This window comes from Chiloscyllium plagiosum, chromosome 14 (assembly GCF_004010195.1).
Source record: "Chiloscyllium plagiosum isolate BGI_BamShark_2017 chromosome 14, ASM401019v2, whole genome shotgun sequence".
NCBI lineage: Eukaryota > Metazoa > Chordata > Chondrichthyes > Orectolobiformes > Hemiscylliidae > Chiloscyllium > Chiloscyllium plagiosum.
In genome coordinates this window covers 12,988,318-13,011,101 of record NC_057723.1, presented here as the reverse complement: position 1 = coordinate 13,011,101, position 22,784 = coordinate 12,988,318, and positions in this window count along the sequence as shown.

The following is a 22,784-nucleotide window of genomic DNA, read 5'->3' as shown; positions in this document are numbered from 1 at the left end:
GATAAATGCGAGGTGCTGCATTTTGGGAAAGCAAATTTTAGCAGGACTCATACACTTAATGGTAAGATCCTGGGGAGTGTTGCTGAACAAAGAGACCTTGGAGTGCAGGTTCATAGCTCCTTGAAAGTGGAGACGCAGGTAGATAGGATAGTGAAGAATGCATTTGGTATGCTTTCCTTTATTGGTCAGAGTACTGAGTACAGGAGTTGTGAGGTCATGTTGCGGTTGTACAAGACATTAATTAGGCCACTTTTTGAATATTGCGTGCAAATCTGGTCTCCTTCTTATCGGAAGCATGTGAAACTTGAAAGGGTTCAGAAAAGATTTACAAGGATGTTGCCAGGGTTGGAGGATTTGAGCTTTAGGGAGAGATTGATTAGTTTGGGGCTGTTTTCACTGGGTGACATTACATAAGTTTATAAAATCATGAGGGGCATGGATAGGTTAAATAGATAAAGTCTCTTCCCTGGCGTGGGGGAGTCCAGAACTAGAGGGCATAGGTTTATGGTGAGAGGGGGAAGATATAAAAGAGACTTGAGGGGCAATTTTTTTCACTCAGAGGGGGAAGCGTGTATGGAATGAGCTGCGAGAGGAAGTGGTGGAGGCTAGTACAATTGCAACACTTCAAAGGCATCTGGATGGGCATATGAATAGGAAGGGTTTAGAGAAATATGGGCCGGGTGCTGACAAGTGGGACTAGATTGGTTTGGGATATCTGGTCGGCATGGATGAGTTGGACTGAAGGGTCTGTTTCCGTACTGTACATCTCTATGTCGCTATGACTCTATGACTCTTTAGAATACCATTGTGCATATTGTACAGACCAAAGTCTGAGGAATACCTTGAACAAAATTTGCAAACAAAGACGTTCTGCAAAAGGTCACTTTGCAGTGGTGCAGAGTTGAGCGTTTAAGATGATGAATTGCTGGGGTAGATAAACAGAAACCGTTTCTTTTGATGGAGAATCCAAACAGGTGTGTGCAACTTTAAAGTTAGAGCTCAATCATGAAGGAGTGATTTCAAGATGCACAGCTTTACATTAAGCATAAATGAAGTCTCTACACCTGAAAAGCTGTTTGCGATGGGCTGTCAATGGAAGCCTTCAAAACCAATAAGATTGATAGAGTTTTGTTCGGCATGTGTTTTAAGAATTGCACAATTAAAGGCGGATAGATGGAGCGAAGGTTACAGGTCAGATATGATCAAATTGAATGGCAGGCTAGGCGAGAGAGACTGAATGGTTTATTTGAGTTCCATGGGTTTATGTAAAACTGCAAATCTAACTTTTAAAGATTGCCTTGATAGCTTATTTTGGAAATTCCTATTAAACCCACAAAATATTTCAGTACTTCCTGTGGCCAAAGGTAAATAGCCTGGCATCTTTTGTTCTGCACATCGCGCCCATAATTCTTTTAAGCTGCTTTCTTCATCTTCTTAGTTACCTCCTAGATGTTGAGCAAAATCACTCCAAGATTTAATTCCATCTGCCTTTTCTTTTCTGTGGAGAAAACATTCTGTCCTCACTTGGCACATTTCTCTGATGGCTGAGCTCAGATATGCAAGCCAGTAGTAAGGGAATTGAGTAAGGCTAATGCCATCTTGAATAGATTGCTTGGAGAGTAAAGTTAGCTCTTATGCCAGAGCTCCCCTTTGTCCACTGGAGAAGCACATGTTCCACTAGACTGAGGCACAGAACTCTTGGAAGTTTGGCACATCTATACACCAGGACACTGAAATTCAGTAAGGATTCTGCCACAGAGAAAGTTTGTTTAACAGATACCAAGTATGGAGGGACTGTGTTATGAGGAGAGGTTGAGTAGAAGGGGTCTGTACTTTTTGAACATAGAAAAATGAGAGGGAACCTTATTAAAACATATAGGATTCTAAAGTGACTTGACAGAGTAGACATAGAATGGTTCTTTCCCCTTGTGGGAGAGCCTCGGACCAGAGGACATAATCTCAGAATAAGGAGTCACCCATTTAAGGTGGAGATGAGAAGAGATTTGTAGAATAGAGACACCAAGGGGTTCAGATTTGAAATTTGCATTGCAGGTAGACAGGGTCATTAGCAAGGCATTTAACATGCTTACCTTCATTGCTCCGACCTTTGAGTATAGGAGTTGTGATCTCACGCTGAGGTTGTACAGGACGTTGGTGAGACCTCTTCTAGAATACTGTGTGCAGTTCTAGTCGCCCTGCTATAGGAAGGATATTATTAAATTGGAGAGGGTTCAGAAAAGACTTACCAGAATTTGCTGGGAATGGGAAGTATAAAAACAGATTGGAAAGACTGGGACATTTTTCACTGAAGCATAAGAGGTTGAGGGGTGATATCTTATTGGGGTTTATACAACCATGAGCGATATAGAAGAGGTGAATGAAAAGGGTCCTTGCCCTTGGGTTGGGGAATTCAAAACAAAGGGGGCAAATTTTTAAAGTGAGTGGAGAAGGATTTTAAAAAGACAATGAGGGGTAATTTTTCTGCACAATGCATGGTTTATGTGTGGAATAAACTGCCAGAGAAAGTGGTGGATGCAGGTACAGTTACAATATTTAAAAATCATTTGGATAAGTTCATGAATAGGAAAGATTTGGAGGGATATGGGTCAAAATCAGGCAGGTGGGATTAGTTTAGTTTGGGAACATGATCAAGTACAGACTGATTGAACCAAAGGGTCTGTTTCCATGTTGTATGACTCTATGAATTATTTCTTTCAGAGGGTAGTGAATTGGTGGAATTTGTTACCGCAGATGGCTGCTGAGGCTGAGTTATTAAGTATATTCAAGGCTGAGATGGACAAATTTTAAATCAGAAGGGAATCAAAAGTTATTTGGAAAAAGCAGGAAAATAGAGTAGAGGTCTGTCATGACCTCACTGAATTGTGGCACAGATTTGAAGGGCTGCCTGGTCTTCTTCTGCTAATAACCGTAATTGACTGAAAGTGTCTCCTTATGCAGTCTGTCTGGGGTTCCATGGATCCTGAAATGAATTGCTTTGAAGACTGGCAGAATGTCAGGAGTGGTTTTTTTTTAGGTTTTCAATGCCATAGTGATTATTTAATGATGTTTGTTGAAAGGGAAGTGCCAAAATAACAGAAGGATTTTGGGTTCTTCGCTTAGTCTAGTGCTATATTCTTCAATTGAAGCCGAGAAAGAAACATTCAGCTTCTTCGTGAATTTGATGATATTAGTAACTTGCATTATCTTCCTGGGTGGTCAGTACCCACATTTACCATCCTTTGTGTGAACTAGGTAAATAAATAACAACATTGAGCTTGCATGGATCCTGAAAACATTGGTAAAGTTTGACCTGAGTCTTCTTTGAAGTGATGCTAACATTTTCATTTTGTGCAGTCTTAACTTGGAAGTTCAGCATTTAGTTTTCAGTATCAATTTTAAAAATATCTACTCTGTACTTGCTCCAAACTTGAATGCCCAATTATAATATAATGTCCAGTATTTGTTGCAGCAGATGGAGTGAAATCAAAATCTGAGTGGACCTTGTTTGGGCTTATGCTCTATTCATCTCACTACATAATCCAAGATTGTATAAAGAAATTCTGAAAAGGCTCGATAATGCATCTATATTACTCTGCAAGAAATGCCTTAACTCCTTCACATACATTGAATGTCTCTGTAACAAACAATATCAGTACTTTGCACAAAGTAAGACCCCACAGACAACTTAATGACCAGATAACCTGATTTGTTGATAAAAAAATTATTGGAGATCTTCAACGACAATGAACAGTGGTAATCAGAAACAGAGATGATCCCCCCAAGGGTTCTATTGATCTCATGATTCACAGAAAAAAAAAATTTGTATGAGTTGCATTTTTTCTTCCTGGATGGGTTTACTGCGGGTTCTATGCGTCACTGAAAATTACGTGTCTAAAACTGATATAGGGAAATAATGCCATTTAGTATCACTGTTACAAATGACGAAGTGAGAAATGTGGTCTTTGAATATTCTGCACATCTCGACTTGGGTTTTCTTGAGTGCAAGGTGATTGTGGCAAGTTTTTTCCCCTTCAAGATACTGATTTTGGAGATTATAGTACTTACTGACCCATATATGGATCTTTAAGGGTTTCACGATTTGTAAGTCATAAAACGCTAGTAAATTTTGTTATATTCTTTTAACTACTTCTATTTTATTAGTGGCATGTATTCACTAATATGTAGTGAGTCAGAATCTGACAATGAATCTTGAAGTAGATTCCATGCTAGTCTCTGGAGGTGGCATTTCCCACCTTTACTTTCCACCTGTTTACCTCATTTCCTCTGTGGCAGTGAAGGATATAAAGAGTCTGTAATGTTTGAACAAATTACAATCCGTTCATCCATAAACAATACTAAGTAGCTGAAAGAAAAGCTTTACAGAAAGATGATGCGCCTGTGCCTACTTTTATTTAGTTGCTGTGTTTTTGGCAGTTTTGAAGAAACTGAGATTGATGAAATTCTTCAAGCTTTCGAGGGGATTAATAGTCTAAATCTATCATCGGTAAGATAATGAAATCTATTTTAGCACAGCATAAAATATTTTTATACATATTTGTACATAATATGTGAAAATATATGTGTGAGTGATGCTGATCTACAATACTAAAGAATTATTTTCTTTCATAGGAATGGAGTGGCACCTATCTTGAAATTCCAAAGTATATATCGGTGAGCATTGATTTTTGATATTGTTTACAATTACTATGTTTCCAAACTTTGTTAAACATAACCAGAAAAGAATTAATTTGAGTTCATAATTCATGGATCAAATCCAGTTTTGAGAAGGAATCAGAGAAAAGCAAATTAGAGAGGAGTCTAGAATTTGTTTCTTTTGATCAAATGCAATAATTCAGTTATTTCTTCAGATGTTTATTACTGATGCACTATTTAGTTTCCTAATTCAGTTCGGTGCTGCTACGCATTCATCACTATTTCAAGACTACTTTTTTCTAAAGATGTGGTTGTCAATATTTTCTCACACACTAGTCTGTAGTGAACAGAAAGATTCAACCACAGAGACAAACCAAGAAAACTCTTAACATGCAAGAGTCCCAGGCCTCAGATCAAGTAGTAAAAGCATGATCTCATAGGCCAGAAGCAGAATTAGTGGCATGACTTCAAAATGCTGTGCATTTTTTCTTTAGTTTATAAAAAAGAAAAATAAAGCACAATAACAATATCTGGAATGACAATCACTTGAAAAATGGTTTGTTGGACTGTTGTAATATAACAAGGCAACATCAAAATGTTATTATGTTATTAGTCATTTTTCATCTATATCCTGTTTATACAGTCTCACTTGAGTATTGACTGCCATTTCATGTAGACATTTAGGAGAAGACAGGTATATCATACCATGTGAGACATCAGACTGATAAAATCTATGGGTGCCATAGTTAGTGAATTGATCACTGATCATTCATACAGATATTTGGTCATTTTGAAACTGCATCTGCCTGATTATCTGAGAGCTGCAGTAAAATGTCTTCAATATAAATTGTGTTTTTTTTTGAAAAGTGATGAATGCAATCAAACTTATAATTCAAAATCCAACATTGTGCTGGAAGGGATGCATCCATATTTCACATATAATGTAAACCTGGCATCAGATTAATAGCTTACAAATTTATTGAAACTTGCAATCACTGAATATGTATTTTTATATACATTTCTAAAATGGAAAGGTAGAGCAAAGATACTGTTGTCAGTGGCTTTGGACTACATGTGATTCCAAATTCAGAGCAATGTGATTGACTCATAATGTCTGAACTGGCTGAACAAACCACAGAGTAGTCAGAAAGGTGGCTCACCACCACTTTGTGAGGGATAATTAGGGATGGGCAGTAAATGCTGATTTGTTTGGAGACACCCACATTCTGTGAACAAATTTTTAAAATGCGGGGCTGGCTTCTTGAGCACTCCATGTCAAATCGGCAGCCTGTGAGATAGAGTCTGATAATTGCCAAGTAGTCAACCGAGCTGATGCTGGCATGGGGTGAGTTTTATCAACTCTCCAATTGATCCAAAGGAAGGTTGATTTCATTTTGAAAGATGTTAGTTGCTGGAGGTGTGCAAAGTAGAATATGCTGGATGGAAATCTGGAAATTGTCCTCTCCTGAAGCTGCTTGTAATAATTCCCCACCCCCAGGAATACACTAAACTGTTGGTGATAGTGGTAAGAACTATATAATGAGGGGGAGGGGAAAATTTGAAAATAAAATTCATGTCAAAAATCCCGTCAGTTTGGTAGGTTATGTTGCACTAATGTCCTGAAGTTTCTTTTTGCAATTTAATATCAAGAGATCTTGCGATGAATTTTAAAGTTAAAATGGGACAGAATGTAACTGAGGTGGAAAATACTAAAGAGTGCAAAATCTTGAGGAGCTACCATCTTGTCAATTAGGTATAAAACTGGCATTTCAGATTAACAACCTGTTAAGGAAACTTCCTAACCTTCATTTCAACTAATTTCATTGTCAGTTTTACATCCAGTTGACTTTAAGCAGCATCATTTAAAATCTAGCCTTTTGTCAATTATTTTTAGGTTATTCCAGGCAAACCTATTTTCTCATTCTTACATAGTTCTTTCTTTATAATTACAGAAAACATGTCATGCTGAATATCTCAAAATATATGTTAAATCCTTGAAGACCCTACAAATCGACTGTGAAAATGTAAGTTTTAAAATAAACCATGTTTGCCATTTGTAACAAACTTGAAATAGTGAAGCTGAAAATGTGTTGCTGGAAAAGCGCAGCAGGTCAGGCAGCATCCAAGGAGCAGGAGACTCGACGTTTCGGGCATGAGCCAAAAGAAGGGCTCATGCCTGAAATGTCGATTCTCCTGCTCCTTGGATGCTGCCTGACCTGCTGCGCTTTTCCAGCAACACATTTTCAGCTCTGATCTCCAGCATCTGCAGTCCTCACTTTCTCCTTGAAATAGTGAAGATACAGTTCAGAGTACCTGTTGTAAAGCCAGGCTAGATAACTTGACCAAGCACAAGGCATTTTGGTGCCTTCTGGAAATTCTGCAAATTTGTGGATATGGGAAAGGGTAATGAATAGAAAAAGCACTGGAAATTTTAGTCACTCAGTATGAAAGCATTTCAAACATAATAAATTCTAGACATGAATTTAGGTGCTGAATAAAACTGAAAGAACTGCTTATGCTGGAAATCAGAAACAAAAATAGAATTTTCTGAGATTTCCAGCAATTTCTGTTTTGTTGCTGAATAAATGGTGTTTGGTCTTTAGGGCATCCAGTGTACACATTTATTTATAAGAATAAAATACTGGCAAAGTAAGATATAGTTAATTTGAAGCATGAGTGTACAGTGTGCTGATGGAAAATAAGCTAATATCTCCCTTCCCAGTCAGCAACCCTTGACTCTGAACAAATGCAATGAGTTAATTCAGAAGCACAGATTTGCTAAGGGAAAATCATGTCCAAGTGTCTTGCTGGAATTTTTTGAAGAAGTAACAGAGAGGGTTAATCAGGGCAATGCTGTTGATATGGTTTACCTGGACTTCCAAAAGACATTTGATATAATAGCACACAATAGACTTGAAGAAAGTTATAGCTCATGGAAAAAAAGTTCAGTAGCAATATGGATACAAGTTTGGCTGGTAATGGTTAGTGCATATTTCTCAGGCTGGAGGAATACATGTAGTGGATCTCCGAGGAGTCAGGTACATTTTCTGATAAGGTATAGAAATTAAATTGATTTTGATGTGGTTGTGGAATTAAAATTTTATGGCTGATGGAAAACTTGAGAGCACTATAAATTGTAGAACAGTATAGAACGTAAAGAAGATCCTGACAAATTAGTGGAGTAGGTAGATAGGTGGCAACTGAAACTCAATGCAGAGAAGTGAAAGATGATATATTTTGGAATAAAGGAAAAAGACAGGCAGTATAAAATAAATTATACTTTTTTAAAGTGAGTTCAAGAGTGGAAACATCTGAATGTGTCTCTGCATAATTCATTAAAAATGGCCAGACAGCTCGAGAGAGCAGTTAATAAAGCATGCCATACCATCCTTGGCTTCATTTATTGGATTTTAAATTACAAGTTGCAATGACATTATACTGAATTTATACAGGATCATAGTTAACCTCAGCTGCAGTATTGTGCACATTTCTAGGACACTATAGAAAGAATGTGAACACATTGGAAAGTGCAGACAAGGTTTATGAGAATGATTCCAAAGATGAGAAGAATCAATTAGAAGCATAGATTTGAGAAGTTGGGATTATTTTTCTTGGAGCAGAGATGACTCAGAGGACATGTGATGCAAGTTTTAAATACAGTGAAGAGCATGGCCAAAGACTGCTTGCAAGGGAATTGAGGACACAGATTTGAAATGATTTGTAAATGAAACAAATGTGAGTTGAAAAAATACTTTCTCATACAGTGAGTAATTAGGGCATGGTGTGTACTGCTTTAGTGGAGGCAGGTTCAATTGAGTTATCCAAGATTGCGTGGAATGATTATTTGACAGAAGCAACGTGAAGATGTACAGAGAAAATTCAGAACATTAACAGTCAGTCAAAATGCTCTGAGAGCTGGTGGTGGGCGAATGCACATCCTCTGCACCATAACAGTTCTGTAATTCTGTGACTTTATATCTTCCACTTCCTTTGCTGCAGGCAATGCTAATGCCATGACAATGTATTTATAGATGTTGTTGTTGCCAAGTTGTGGAGGGGGAGTGTGGTTAAATTTAGGGGGAGAGACTCCTTGTTAAATTACAATGCCAGTGGCGGTAGTTTGGGCTTTGTGTTAGCCTGTTACTCTTCATCTGCATTGAGCTTTTAAAAGGAAAGACTGTTACAAGCAGCTCCGGGTTAGACCTGGCTTATTACTGTCTTTTCAGTTTGCTCATTTTAGTGGTTTGTTTTAAAGAAAACTTTTCACAAATTCTTCTCATTGTTTGAAACTCTTTAGCAATCATTCCCCACATCCAGCTCCAGCTATTTCTCTTGTGCACCTGAGCCAAACATAGAACTTCCTGTCCCTCTATTTTTCACTCTTCCTTTTAAAAACACTTGCTTTAGTTTCATTTCTTCCCCTATTGGTTCTTGAAGAGGGCACCCTACACTGATGACTTGCCGTATTTCTGTTTCAGCTAGCATTCATGGCTGTTTCTTGCTTTTTGTCTGTGGCCCTTTATAAAGTGGCAAGCAGTTGTTGGAGCGGACCCAGTTGTGATGGGAATAAATGCATCTGTAGGGCTCTTGCAAAGTGAGTTTCAATCATACTTGGAATAGTCTTCAGGAACAATAATAGAGGGAGATCAAAGCTCCCTAGCCCTTCAAGTTATAGTTGAATATTTACAATGGTGAGCTTGCAAAAGCTTTTCTGTGAATGTAGGCATCGTGTTATCACTGGATTAGTAACCTAGGACCCAAGCCAGTATTCTGGGATATGAGTTCAAATCCCACTCTGGCAGAGGGTGAAATTTGAATTTGATTAACACTTAAAGTAAAAACTTAATAGATTAAAACCACATCTGGTTCACTGATGTCCTTTAGGGAAGGAAATCAGTCATCCTTAACTGTTCTAGCCTACATGTGACATCATACCCATAGCAATATGGTTGCCTCCTAAGTGGACAATTAGAGATGAGCAGTTGGCCCAAGCCAGTGGCCTCCCTCATCCGGATCCCATAAATGAATAAAGAAAAGGGAGAACTTGTCTGTATCATGTTTATGGTCAGCTCTTAATGTCGGTCAGAACTTGAAAAAGCTGGCTTATTAAGTTTTGCGAAGAGACATCAAATCTGCATCATTGCATTTCTTAGTGCCCAAAAAATAGAGAAAAATATGGTGTTAATGTGTTTATAAGAGTGAAATTTGACAAGTCAGGAAATAGTGTAATTTCAAATTGGCCTGAAGGAGGAGACAGTGAACTTGGATCTGACCAAGTGGTAGTATGTGGTCACTGTGGTCTTGCTGTCTGTGTGCAGCTATATCACTGAGTGTCTGCTCCTCATGTCCACGATGTGTCTAAAGATTACCCCTTCCTCTTTTGTTTTTAATCAGGATGAGATTTGCAGCAAAGTGGAAATTGAGTTTCAAAAACTTCTCAGCAAAGTCGTGGGGAATCTCAGCATTGTGCAAAGACACCTAGACAGCTGTGTGGTAAGTATTTCCTTTGTCTAATATTAAGAGGGAATATGTGCAAAGTCATTGATTGATTTGAAAACTTGCAGAACTTCTCTGGGTTTTGAAAATGTCAGACCTAACATGTTTTGTGCTTCTTTGTTTTTAAAGACTCGGCCGTGCACACCCCCAGCAGTTAAGGAGGTAAAATTGACATGGTTCCTGAAACAATTCAATTTGTTTTTAAACCACCGAAACCGCAGGTTGTGTTAACTGCAGCCATGGTTACGGATGGATGGGGCAACGGACCTTCCTCCTCGTCAGCGATAAAGAAAAGAGAATAATTGATGGATCTTGTTAATCCTCTGATAAAGAAAAATGTGCAGAACTTTTCAAAATGAAGAATGTTTTCTTTCTCCTCTTGCAATTTGTCAGCTCTCCAGTTTCTTTTCAGTGTTAATCCAAAGAAGGTAGACTCCAGAATACCTTCATCACTGCTAAAATATTTCAATGATTTGAAGAGGACTTTTCAATTGAATCTCTGTTATTTGATAATGCAACCCCACGAACATTATTTAGTGTCAAATTCAGTTTAGTGTTGGGAATTAATACAATGCAAGCAACAAAATGTCCTGATGCTAATATTCCAACTAGTGATTAACTCTTCCCATTAAAATGATATTCAAAAGATGCCTAAACCATATAGCTCACGTCGATGGTGAATGGATGGGAAAGTGTTAGATCTGTACTCACTGGCAGTGAATGTTGGAGATTGGGTTAGACAGTCATAACCCTATCCTAACCTACACTTTCTCTGGGTGTAGCCCACTCTGTCAAGGTTAAAGTGGCAGAATTACTCGAGTTACCTAAAATTTATAGAGCACTTACAAACAATTGGTACCTGACCTTAACTGAATTATGTTGAATTCAGCTCTGTGTTTTCTAAGTTGTGAATACTGCTCCCTGACAAGCACAAGAGCTTGTCTTATAGTGTCCCTTCAGTACAGGAAACTCTCTTAAGATGCTTGCTCTTTCAAGTCCTGAACTATAGTTGATTACTTAAATAGAAATAATGTGCAGTTAGGGAGAACGGGCAGGAGGGTGGCACAAAATCATAATTCTCATTCGGAGAGTTGGTGTGGACATGATAGGCTGAATAGCCTTTTGCACTATTCTGTGATTCTGTTTCATCTTCCACTTCTCTCAAATACAAGAGCAAGTGCTCAGCTAATTTTTGCCCCTATCTAGTCTCCAATAATCCAAGAAACCATAGTAAGGTTAATAGCACCTTTCTATCTCATCAAAATTAAAATGGTTGGTCCTCTTCTAAACATTTTTCTCCTTCTTTCCAAACGCCAATGATACTTATGTGCAGCTCGTGGCTGCTATGTTAAAAAGCCAAAGTCATTGTAGTCAATCTTGGTGAATCAATGCCTCAAGACTATGGAGTACTTCCCTTTAAAAAAATGCCTTCAGGGTTTTGAAAAGGAGATGCTGACAAATTCATATTTACCAATTTATCCTCTTTTTTAATCTTATTGATAGCTTTCAGGGTGAGACTATACATTAAAATTACTGTTGAAATGATAAGTAGAAGTGAGGATAAATGGTAAATTAGTTTCAAACTATGTTTGAGTGATGGCTATGTCATGTAGGTATATTGCAACAATATAGAGGTACAACAAAAGACTTTTTAGAAACAACTTACTCGCAAATTTTTTTTTTAAATTGTGTATTTATTGCATCTTGGCCATGGTAGTCTAATTGACCCATGTCATATTTATTTACATTACTAATGACAGATGAATGAATGTTTAATGTAACAATTCATGTTTTTAAGTTATGTAAAACTTGAAATATTTATGTCAATTGGATGTATTTATACTATTTATGGTAATTTTAAAAATAAAATGACTTCATTAAGTATATTTGCTTCAAAAGAATGGTTGTTATTCTTGAATATTCCAGTCAGCATATGCAAATCGTTTAAAATGATCAAACCTTTTGAATCAATGCTTACCACCATTCATGATTGCAGAGTTGAGAAGTTTCAGTTATGAAGATAGATTAGAGATGTTGGGACTTTCCCTTTGAGAAACGACAGCGTCGGGCTCTCTCCTCACAGTGAACTCACAAAGAATAGATAGCTTGCTAACTACTCTCATTCACCATTTGACTCTGAGCTACTGCCTTTAACGAGTGACTGAGAAACTGAACAATTAGTGAATCAGCTCAGCCCCCTGTCTATAGACAAGGACTGAATGAACTTAGTGTACAAAATCCCATGCAAGGACTGCACAAAACACTATATAGGACAAACAGGAAGACAGCTAACGATCCGCATTCATGAACATCAACTAGCCACAAAACGACACGACCAGCTATCCTTAGTAGCCACACACGCAGGAAACACCACAGAAGCGCTTCACAGGAGGCTCCCAAGCACTGAGGATGTCACCTAGACAGGGAACGAAACTTTTGCAACAAAAATTTCCAGCTCGGCGAACAGAACCACAACAACAGATCGGAAGCACTCGGATGAGAAAAATGGTAAGGTCCAGGGGAATGTTACTGAACAAAGAGACCTTGGAGGGCAAGTTCCTTGAAACTGCAGTTGCAGGATGATAGGATAGTGAAGAAGGTGTTTGGTATGCTTTCCTTTATTGGTCAGAGCAGTGTAGGATTTGGGAGGTCAAGTTGCGGCTGTACAGGACATTGGTTAGGCCACATTTGGAATACTTTTTGCAATTCTGGTCTCCTTCTTATGGGAAGGATTTTGTGAAACTTGAAAGGGTTCAGAAATGATTTAAAAGAATATTGCCAGGGTTGGAAGGTATGAGCAATACGGAGAGGATGAATAGGCTGGGGCTGTTTTCCCTGGAGCATCAGAGGCTGAGGGGGTGACCTTATAGAGGTTTATAAAATCATGAGGGGCATGGATAGGGTAAATGGATAAACTTTTTTTCCCTTGGGTGGGGGAGTCCAGAATTAGAGGGCATAGGTTTAGGGTGAGAGGAGAAAGATATAAAAGGGACCTAAGGGGCAACGTTTTCACGGGTGGTGCGTATATGGAATGAGCTGCCAGAGGAAGTGGTGGAGAATATTACTATTACAACATTAAAAAAGCAACTGGATGGGTATATGAATTGGAAGGGTTTAAAGGGATATCTGGTGGACGTAGACAAATTGGATCAAAGGGTCTGTTTCCTTGCTGTATATCTCTATGACTCTATGACTAAGACAAGCCTGACAACAAGATCTGATCAACGCATTAGAAATCATGAGCAGTTTAAAAAGAAGAAATAGGAAGAAAATGTTTCCATTCATGAAAGGGTCAGGAATGAGATAGTAATGATTTAAAGTCATGAGTAAAAGAAGCAAAAATGGTATGAGGAAGCAACATTTTCACTCATTGATTCGTTAAAATCTGGAATGCATTGCCTGAGAGTATGGAGGAGGCAGGTTCAACTGAGGCATTCAGGTGGTATGAGGTATATCAGAGAGAATGGTGTTAGGTGAGCTGCTAATTTGGAAAGCTGTAGATGTGATTGGCTGAATGGCCTTTTGTCATTTACAGTAACCGTTTGGTGTTTCTTAATACAACTTCATTGAAAAGTAGAGTAAGTACCTCCTCTTCATTACCCGAACAATGGTTACAACAAAACCTAAATCTGCAAATCCTCAGTATTTTCATATTCTTAAGACAGAGTTGCAATCTCTCTTAAACAAAAGAAACTGGACTCTTTGGCTATGTTTTATCAACTACAGTCTAGTTAAGGAATGTTACAATGTCTTCTGTTGTATCACAATAATACACATTAGTGGACAAATCGAACTTCATTGTGCCTGTTATTTAGGTAAAAACAACATGGCTGACTTCAGGGCCAATGTTGGATTAGTGTTTTTAGGCAGCAGACCAAGGAGTAATTTCTTAATTATGTAAATATGTGGCTTAATGCTTCTTCTAGGTCATTTTTTCAGAAAGTACTTTGGGAAGATAAATGCTTAAGTAACCTCCTTGTGGGAACAGAACCTGTAGAGCCAGGAGTATTATGAATTTTCTGCTTGACATCTAAATCTTACAATTATGACCTCTCCCTGACCTCCCTTTCCACCATACTCTTGCTGGGCTTTTCCATAAGATTTTTGACACTGTGGTAACTGACCTAAACAAGGACATAAGAAATAGGGCCAGGAGTAGACTGTTTAATCCCTTGAGCCATTCATTAAGACCATTGGTGATCTGATTGTGGCCTCAACTTAACATTCCTGCTTGCCCATTCCCAAATTGCCAATAATCTGTGTAGATTAAAAATCAGAGTACCCCAGTCTCGAATATATTCAGTAACTGAGCTGCCACATCTTTCTGGCATCGAGAATTCAAAAGATTCCTGACCTTCTGAGAGAAGAAATTGCTCCTCATCTTTATTTTAAATGGGTGACCTCTTGTTCAAAGTTTGTGCTTCCCGAATTCCCTCATAAGGGAAAACATTCTCCCAGCATCTAATGTGCGAGAACGTCTTAGAATCATATATGTTTCAATAAGATGATCTCTCATTCATCTAAACTCCAATGAATGTAGGCCTAACCTACTCAACTTCTCTCATAGTATGATCACAAAATCAACCGAGTGAATCTTAGTCAAACTGCCTCCAGTGCCTCTTTAGGAAGGAGATCAAACCTATATGCATTACCCTAGGTGTGGTCTCACCAATTCCCTGAAGAGTTGTAGGAAATGATCCTAATGTTATGCTCCATCCTTCTTGCAATAATGGCTAATATTCCATTTACCTTCTGAATTTCTTGTTGTACTTGCTTGTTAACTTCTAACGATTAGTGTACAAGGACACAATGTACCTCTGCACTGCGACATTGTGCAGTCTTGTTTCATAAATTGTATTTAGTTTTTCTATCATTCCTATCAAAGTGGATAACTTCATTTTTTCACATAGGCTCCATTTGTTACTAGTGCAAGTGCGGAGGGCATTCTCAATACTCCACTCCATGCCCTGGTTCCTGAGGGCAACAACAAAAGGGGAACAGTGGGATACATTCAGACAAAACTACAGATCAGTAGAACAACCGATTTATTGGTACAGACTGCCATAACCATTTAAGCAAATAAATGCTGAGACATTACAGCGCAAGAGAAGTGGAGAATAGGGTGGCCAGGGAGAGGCAGCAGCAGCAGGTGAGCAACAATTATATCAGCGGCACCAAATTCCTAGGTGAAAGTGAATACACTTGATGCTGGAGATCAGAGTCATAATTAGAGTGGTGCTGGAAAAGCACAGCAGGTCTGGCAGCATCTGAGGAGCAGTAAAATTGACGTTTCGGGCAAAAGCCTCTCATCAGGAATGAAGGGCTGATCAAGGGCATTTCCTGATGAAGGGCTTTTGCCCAAACATCGATTTTCCTACTCCTCAGATGCTGCCTGATCAGCTGCACTTTTCCAGCGCCACTCTAATCTTGGCACTAAATTCCTGTTCTAGTGAGGTGCAGATGCTCTCTGGTCCCTCCTGATGCCATGGTAAGCGTTGATTGAATGAACGATGAGGAAACAGATAGGCTGTCATTATGAGGGCATGCACTGTGCATTATTCGTACGGAGATACTCCCGTGGAGTCTCATCACTCTCACTAATTGTCAGGATAACTGAGGTCTGTGATTTGTTTCAAGCTCCTATAGAGGCACTCTTTCTCCCTTCTGGCAATGATGAAGCCCATAGACTGAATTGTGCCTTCAAGTTTGGAATTTTAAAAAAATCCATTCATAGGATATGCCCATTTATTCGGCAAAAGTGAGGACTGCAGATGCTGGAGGTCAGAGTCATGATTAGAGTGGTGCTGGAATCCTGATGAAGGGCTTTTGCTTGAAACATCAATTTTCCTGCTCCTCAGATGTTGCCTGACCTGCTGTGCTTTTCCAGCACCACTCTAATTTATGCCCATTTATTGCCCATCTCTAATTGCCTAGAAGGCAGTTAAGGGCCAGCCACTTTTCTGTGGATCTGGAGTCAAATGTAGACAAGAGCAGTTCAAGATGGCAATTTTCTTCCCTAATGGACTTGAATTAACCAGATGGTTTTTTTCCCCCAACAATCAACTATGGTTCAAAGACAGCATTACGGAGATATATTTATTCCAGATCTCTGCGTCTCTGGATTAGTAGTCTAGTGCTATTACCAGAAGGCCATCACCTCCCCTTGAGTATAAGGACACTGGTGTTGGTTGCAATGATTTCTGGATAGGAGTGACCACATACTATATGTATCTTACATTGGCATCGTTCACAAACTGGAAATGAACTCCGCTACAAGCGATCAGGCCAGCACTTATTCCAATGCATTCAACAATTGTTGGTGCAGAAGGAAAAGCTTTCTTTCAAGGTCCGAAGTCCTGATCTTGGTTATCTCTGGCAGAATTGGGAACTGACCATACTTCTGCTTGTCAACATTTTCAATGCCATCGGGTCTTGTTCATTAGTATTCAAAGACTCACCCTGTCATGATTCAGCCTCCCAGATTCTGATTATCCATGTTGATGTTGGGAAGGACAGTCCATTTTTATGAAAGACCTCCCACTCCGGTTCTTGTGTCCTGGTACTCAAGGGACAAGGATGGTCCTAAAGAAAGAAAGAAAGAGATGGACAAGAATAATGAAACAATGGCTGGGTGATGCATTAAGAGATAATGGCAGTGGAACACTCTGTCAGCTGGCCATGCTACCTATGTGTGTTTTTCAAATTTATTCGGTCATAGAATGTGGGGCATGTTGGTAAAGCTGGCGTTCATTTTTCTGTCTAATTATTCTTGAGTATGTTGTGGTGAGCTCTTTTCAAGAACTAGGTCTCATTGCAAACCGTTCAATTTTTTTTAATATGGAGCAAATTTTTCTTCCACTTCCTGTTCCAATGAACAATGATTTACCATGTCTTTTTTCAAACTTAAATGAAACAAAGGTAAATACTAAAATATCAGCTGACAAAGCTGTCATGAGAAGTTCAAAATGCCATCCAATGCATTTCGAAAGCATTTTCAGCTGTTATGGAATCTTGCTTTGAAAATGACTCTGCCTTTCACTAGTTAAAAAATCCAGACTGACCACAGTACATTGTACAAAATATGAAACCATCATCCACCCATAGTCAGACATATCAGTTGACATCTTCTAAATCAAAAAGATGAAAACATCAGTTTCACTTAATTCTGAGGACTGTATTTTTTTAAAATTTGTTTTTAAACTGTGGAAAGACATCAGATTGGAACACTAACATTTCTCAAAGAGAGAGGAAATTGTAAGGACTTCATTGTCATAATGGTTTAAATCTCTACACCATTGCCCCTCTTCCCCTTATTGACTGAGACAAGCATCCCCCAGGATTCACCCCTATTCATACTCTACAGGCACATAATTTCTCACTTTATTTCCATGCCATTCCAATTCAGGAACATATCTGTTATATATTTCTGGCTCAGTTAAACCATTCCCCTAAACTGCTGATTGCCCATCTTCCCTTCAACCCCTGAGGTGAGCTGACATTATGAATCCTATGTGTTAAGTACTGATCCCTTTCATTTAAATATCAGCATCATCACATTGCTCCTCAAAACATGAGCACTGGAGGCTGAGGGGTGACCTTATAAAGATTTATAAAATTTTGAGGAGCATGGATATGGTGAATAACCAAAGTTAAAAATCACACAACACCAGGTTATAGTCCAACAGGTTTAATTGGAAGCACTAGTTTTCAGAGTGCTGCTCCTTCATCAGGTGGTTGTGGACACCTAGGGTTCTGTACCATATCACACAAACACCTGATGAAGGAGCAACGGTCCAAAAGCTAGTACTATAACCTGGTGTTGTGTGATTTTTAACTTTGTACACCCTAGTCCAACACGGCATCTGCAAATCGTGAATAACCAAGGAATTTTTCCCAAGGTAGGGGAGTCCAAATCTAGAGGGCATTGGTTTAAGATGAGAGAGAAAAATGATATAAAAGGGACCTAAGGGATAATTTTTTGACACAGATGGTGGTGCATGTTCGGAATGATCTGCCAGAGGAAGTGGTGGAGGTTGGTACAATTACAGCATGTAAAAGGCATCTGGATGGGTATATGATTAAGGAATGATTTAGAGGGTTATGGGCCATATGCTGAAAAATGGGATTAGATTAATTTAGGATATCTAGTAAGCATGGGAGAGTTGGACCAAAGGGCCTGTTTCCGTGCTGTACATCTCCATGACTCTATGCATCCTCCACTCCAATCCTTGGAAACTACTGCTCTCTTCATCTCTGAACTTATTTTGGTTGAAAACATTGTTACTACCTTGCATACGCAAGATGGTTTATTCTAATTCTGAGTGTATTCGCAGACCTCTCCCTAACCTATTTGGACATATTCCAAGTCACCCGTTATCATCGGGGTGGCACCCATTAGCATTGCACATTGGGGTGGTACTGTGGCTCAGTGGTTAGCACTGCTGCCTCACAGGATCTAGGTTCAATTCCAGCCTTAGATGACTGTCTGTGTGGAGTTTGTGCATTCTCCCCATGTCTGTGTTGGTTTCCACCCACAGTCCAAAGTTATGTTGGTCAGGTGAATTGGCCATGCTAAATTGCCCATAGTATTAGGTACATTAGTCAGAGGGAAATGGGTCTGGGTGGGTTACTCTTTGGAAGATTAGTGTGGATTGTTGGGCCGAAGAGCCTATTTCCATAATGTATGGAATCTAACAATTTATGTAAATGCTTTCAGAAATAATTTATTTTGATGCTCTAATTTACCTGTTTTGTCTCAATATCTTCCACGCATATCAACTTTACACACTATTGCTATTGTTTGTGCTCATGGCCAGTATACCTTTAAGCTATGTATTATAGCATGTTACCTGAGATCTTAGTCTCCATCTTACACTCAATACTGGAAACATGACACGCAAATAGAAGCATGCTGTACTTTTCCAAAATACAATAGGTTCATGTTAGCCCAAGTGAATGTAATGTCCATAATAGTCAGTTGAAATAATTGTCTGTTCGGTTCATCACACAGCAATATCTCTGCTCAGTTTCATATATTATGGGGGATAATACAAGCATTGCTACATCAGGTAAAACAACCTGCTGCAGACAAATACAAATGAGCAGTTTCTATCATGCAACATCAACATGAACTTTGAAGGAATTTTACTCCAACACCAGACTATTGTAACATCAGTAATATATCAACTAAATATTCCTCAAATTGTTCATACATTTTTTGTTTACTTTACGTAACAATCTTTTATTAACAATGCTGTATTACTCTGGCTTCAATTTTACCAGTTCCAAATTATTGAAAACCCAACAACAGTAGTATTAGATTAACCTGTTATTAATGGTCAATTTTGTTTATCAATGCTCACCATTGAACTGGATCTATTAGACTGAACTCCTTTGTATTCTTCTCTCTCTCTTCTCTCTTTCTCTCTTTCCCTGCTGTTTCTGAAGATAATAAACCTTGAATGGGTTTGAAAGGCAAAGACACCAGTCAAAATTGCCTATATACCCAAAAGGGTAATTGTATAATGTATGAATTGCATCTGTCAATTTCATCTTTATATCTTCAACACTTCCTTTGCTATAACAGAGACACATATGAGTTACACGCTTCTGTCAGGTCATCTAGTACACATTCCATAACAAGTCCTGGAAGGCAGTGCATTACAGTTGCCAGATTCGCACACTGAAATGTAAGTATGGAAGGATACCTGTGATGTGGAAGGGTGCGCTTTTGTTGGGGAGGCCTATCATTGTGGTATAATGAGATTGTTATGCCTGCCTGATTGGCACCACATCCACAAAATTATACTTCCTCCACCACCGATGTTCAATAGCAGCAGTATATGCTATCTACAAGATGTACTGCAGAAATTCACCAAAGATCCTTAGACAACACCTTCCAAATCCACAACCACTTCCATCTAGAAGGATAAGTGAAGCAGATACATGGGAACACCACCATCTGCAAGTTGCCCTCCAAGCCACTCACTGTCTTAACTTGAAAATATATCGCCGTTCCTTCACTGTCACTGGGTCAGAATCCTGGAATTCCCTTCCTAATGGCAATTTAGGTCCACCTGCAGTAAATAGACAGCAACATCATCTTCTCAAGTGCAATTAGGAATGGGCAATAAATGTTGACCCGCCAGAGCTGCTCACATCCCACGAATGAAGAAAACAGAATGAAAAGATTTGCTGTTACTGAGGATTTTTTAAAAAATTAACTGATTAACTGTTCTCAGAACTGTAAACTGTGTATTCCTTTCAGCTTCCTTTTGGATACTATCCCTTTGAAACTTGTGTATGCATGATTCTTGCCACTATGTCTTTTTTACTCAAAAAAAGACTTGATTTCCTAAGGATGGGCAATGACTGACATGCCCTTCCTTTTTAATAATATGAAAGAGCTCTGCAGGTGATTCTGGTCAAGGTTTCTTCAGAAATATGGAATTGTACTTCAATTCGGACAGGTGTCACACGGTGTAGAACAACGAGGGGAAGGAAAGCCATGTCCCCTTTTTCACAGCAGTCAGCTGCTGAGTTCCGTGATTTAAAGCTCCAGCAGCTTAGACAGTCACTTTGACAGCTCCTGTAAATGAGTCAGTACATGAGGTAAGTGTGAGGTTAGGCTGCTGGCAGGGTAGGATGACAGGCAGGTAAGGACGTAGAGTGCAGGTGGTTAGTGTATCAGGGTACAATGTGGGTAGGGGGGAATGGGTAGGTGATGACTTGCTTAGGACCAGGTCCTGTGTTGGGGTTTGTTTGGAACAGGTCTGGCAATGAAGCCGGGAGGTAGGATCCAGTGGCAGGAAATTAGGATTGGGAACAGCGGCCAATGCTGAGATCTTTAAGACCATAGGGAACATGAGAAAACCATTTGGTCCTTGAGCCTAGTCCACCATTCAATAGAATCAGAGCTGATTCACTGTTCCTCATGTTAACTTTCCTGCCTTTCCCTGTAACCCTCGATTCCCTGACTGGTGAAGAATCTATCAATCTCAGCCTTAAAGATACAGAAGGTCTCCACCCCCACAGCTCTCTGTAACAAGGAACACCAAAGATTTGCCTCTGAGAGTACCCTCCTCATCTCAGTCTTAAACTGATTCCCCTTCATCCTCAGCCTGTGCCCTCTAGTCCTAGACTCCTAGACATGAGGGGAAACATCCTCTCAGCATTTACCCTGCCAAGTCCTTTAACAATCCAATAAGTTTCAATGAGATCACCTCTCATCCTTATACATTCCTGGAAGAAGACTTCCAATATGTTTATCCTTGGCTTATAGACAATCCCTCCATTATCAGGGATCATCCAAGTGAAACTTCTCTTAACAGTGTCCAATGAAATAACATCTTTCCTTCATTAAGGGGACTAAAAGTGCTTATAGTGCTCGAATGTGGTATCACCAACACATTGCACAATTGCAGAAAGATTTCACTATTCTTATACTCCAACCCAATTGAAATAAGAGCTAACATTCTGTTAGCCTTCCTGATTACCTGCTACCCCTATGTGGTAGCTTTCTGTGTTTCTTGCACAAGTAGCCCCAAGTCCCTTTGCGTTACAGCTTTCTGCAGTTTTTCTCCATTTAAATAATATTCTGTTCTTTTGTTGTCCTTTCCAAAATAAACACATTTTCCTGCATTATGCTCCATTTGCTAACTTATTGTCCACTTACATAGTCTATCAATATCTCCCTGCAAACTGTATCCCTCATACAACTTGCCTTTCCACCTATTTTAGTGTTGCCTGCCTGCAAATTTGAATACAGTACATTCGCTTCCATTCACTGAGTTATTAGTATATGTTGTAACAGTTGTCGTCCCAGAACTGATCCCTGTGGAAATAACGGGGCATCACTGTGGAGTCCCAATGGTCATGGGTCACTAAGCTGAATGTGAACCCCTTATCACAACTTGCTGTTTTCTGTTCATGAACCAATTCTCTATCCATATAAATATACTACCCCCAATACTGTGGGCTCTTACGGTCTGACTTTGGGGCAGCACGGTGACTCAATGGTTAACACTAATACCTCACAGTACCAGGGACCCAGGTTCGATTCCAGCCTCGGATAACTGTCTGTATGGATTTTGCACATTCTCCTCGTGTCTGTGTGGGTTTCCTCCTACAGTCTAAAGATGTGCAGGTTAGGTGAATTGGCCATTCTAAATTGCCTGTAGTGTTCAGAGAGCTGTAAGTTAGGTACATTAGTCAGGGGTAAATATAGGGTAGGGGAATGTGTCTGGGTGGTTTACTCTTTGGAGGGTTGGTGTGATCTTGGGCTGAATGTCCTGTTTCCATACTGTAGAGATTCTATTCTATTCTATAGACTTAACTACCTGGTCAAATGCCTTTTGGGAACCCAAATGCAATACATCTTTTGGTTCCACTCTATCCACAATGGTTGACTTCCTCAAAAATCTTTAATAAATTAACTAGAACATGATTTTTATTTCATGATGCCATGCTGCTTCTGCTTGAATATGTTATGATTTTTGAAACATTCTGCTTTTACTTCCTTAGTAATTGATTCCAACATTTTTCCAACAATTGATGTTAGGCTAATCTGCCTATAGTTACCTACTTTTTGCCTTTCTCCATTTTGGAATCGGAGTGTCACATTGGCAGTTTTTCAA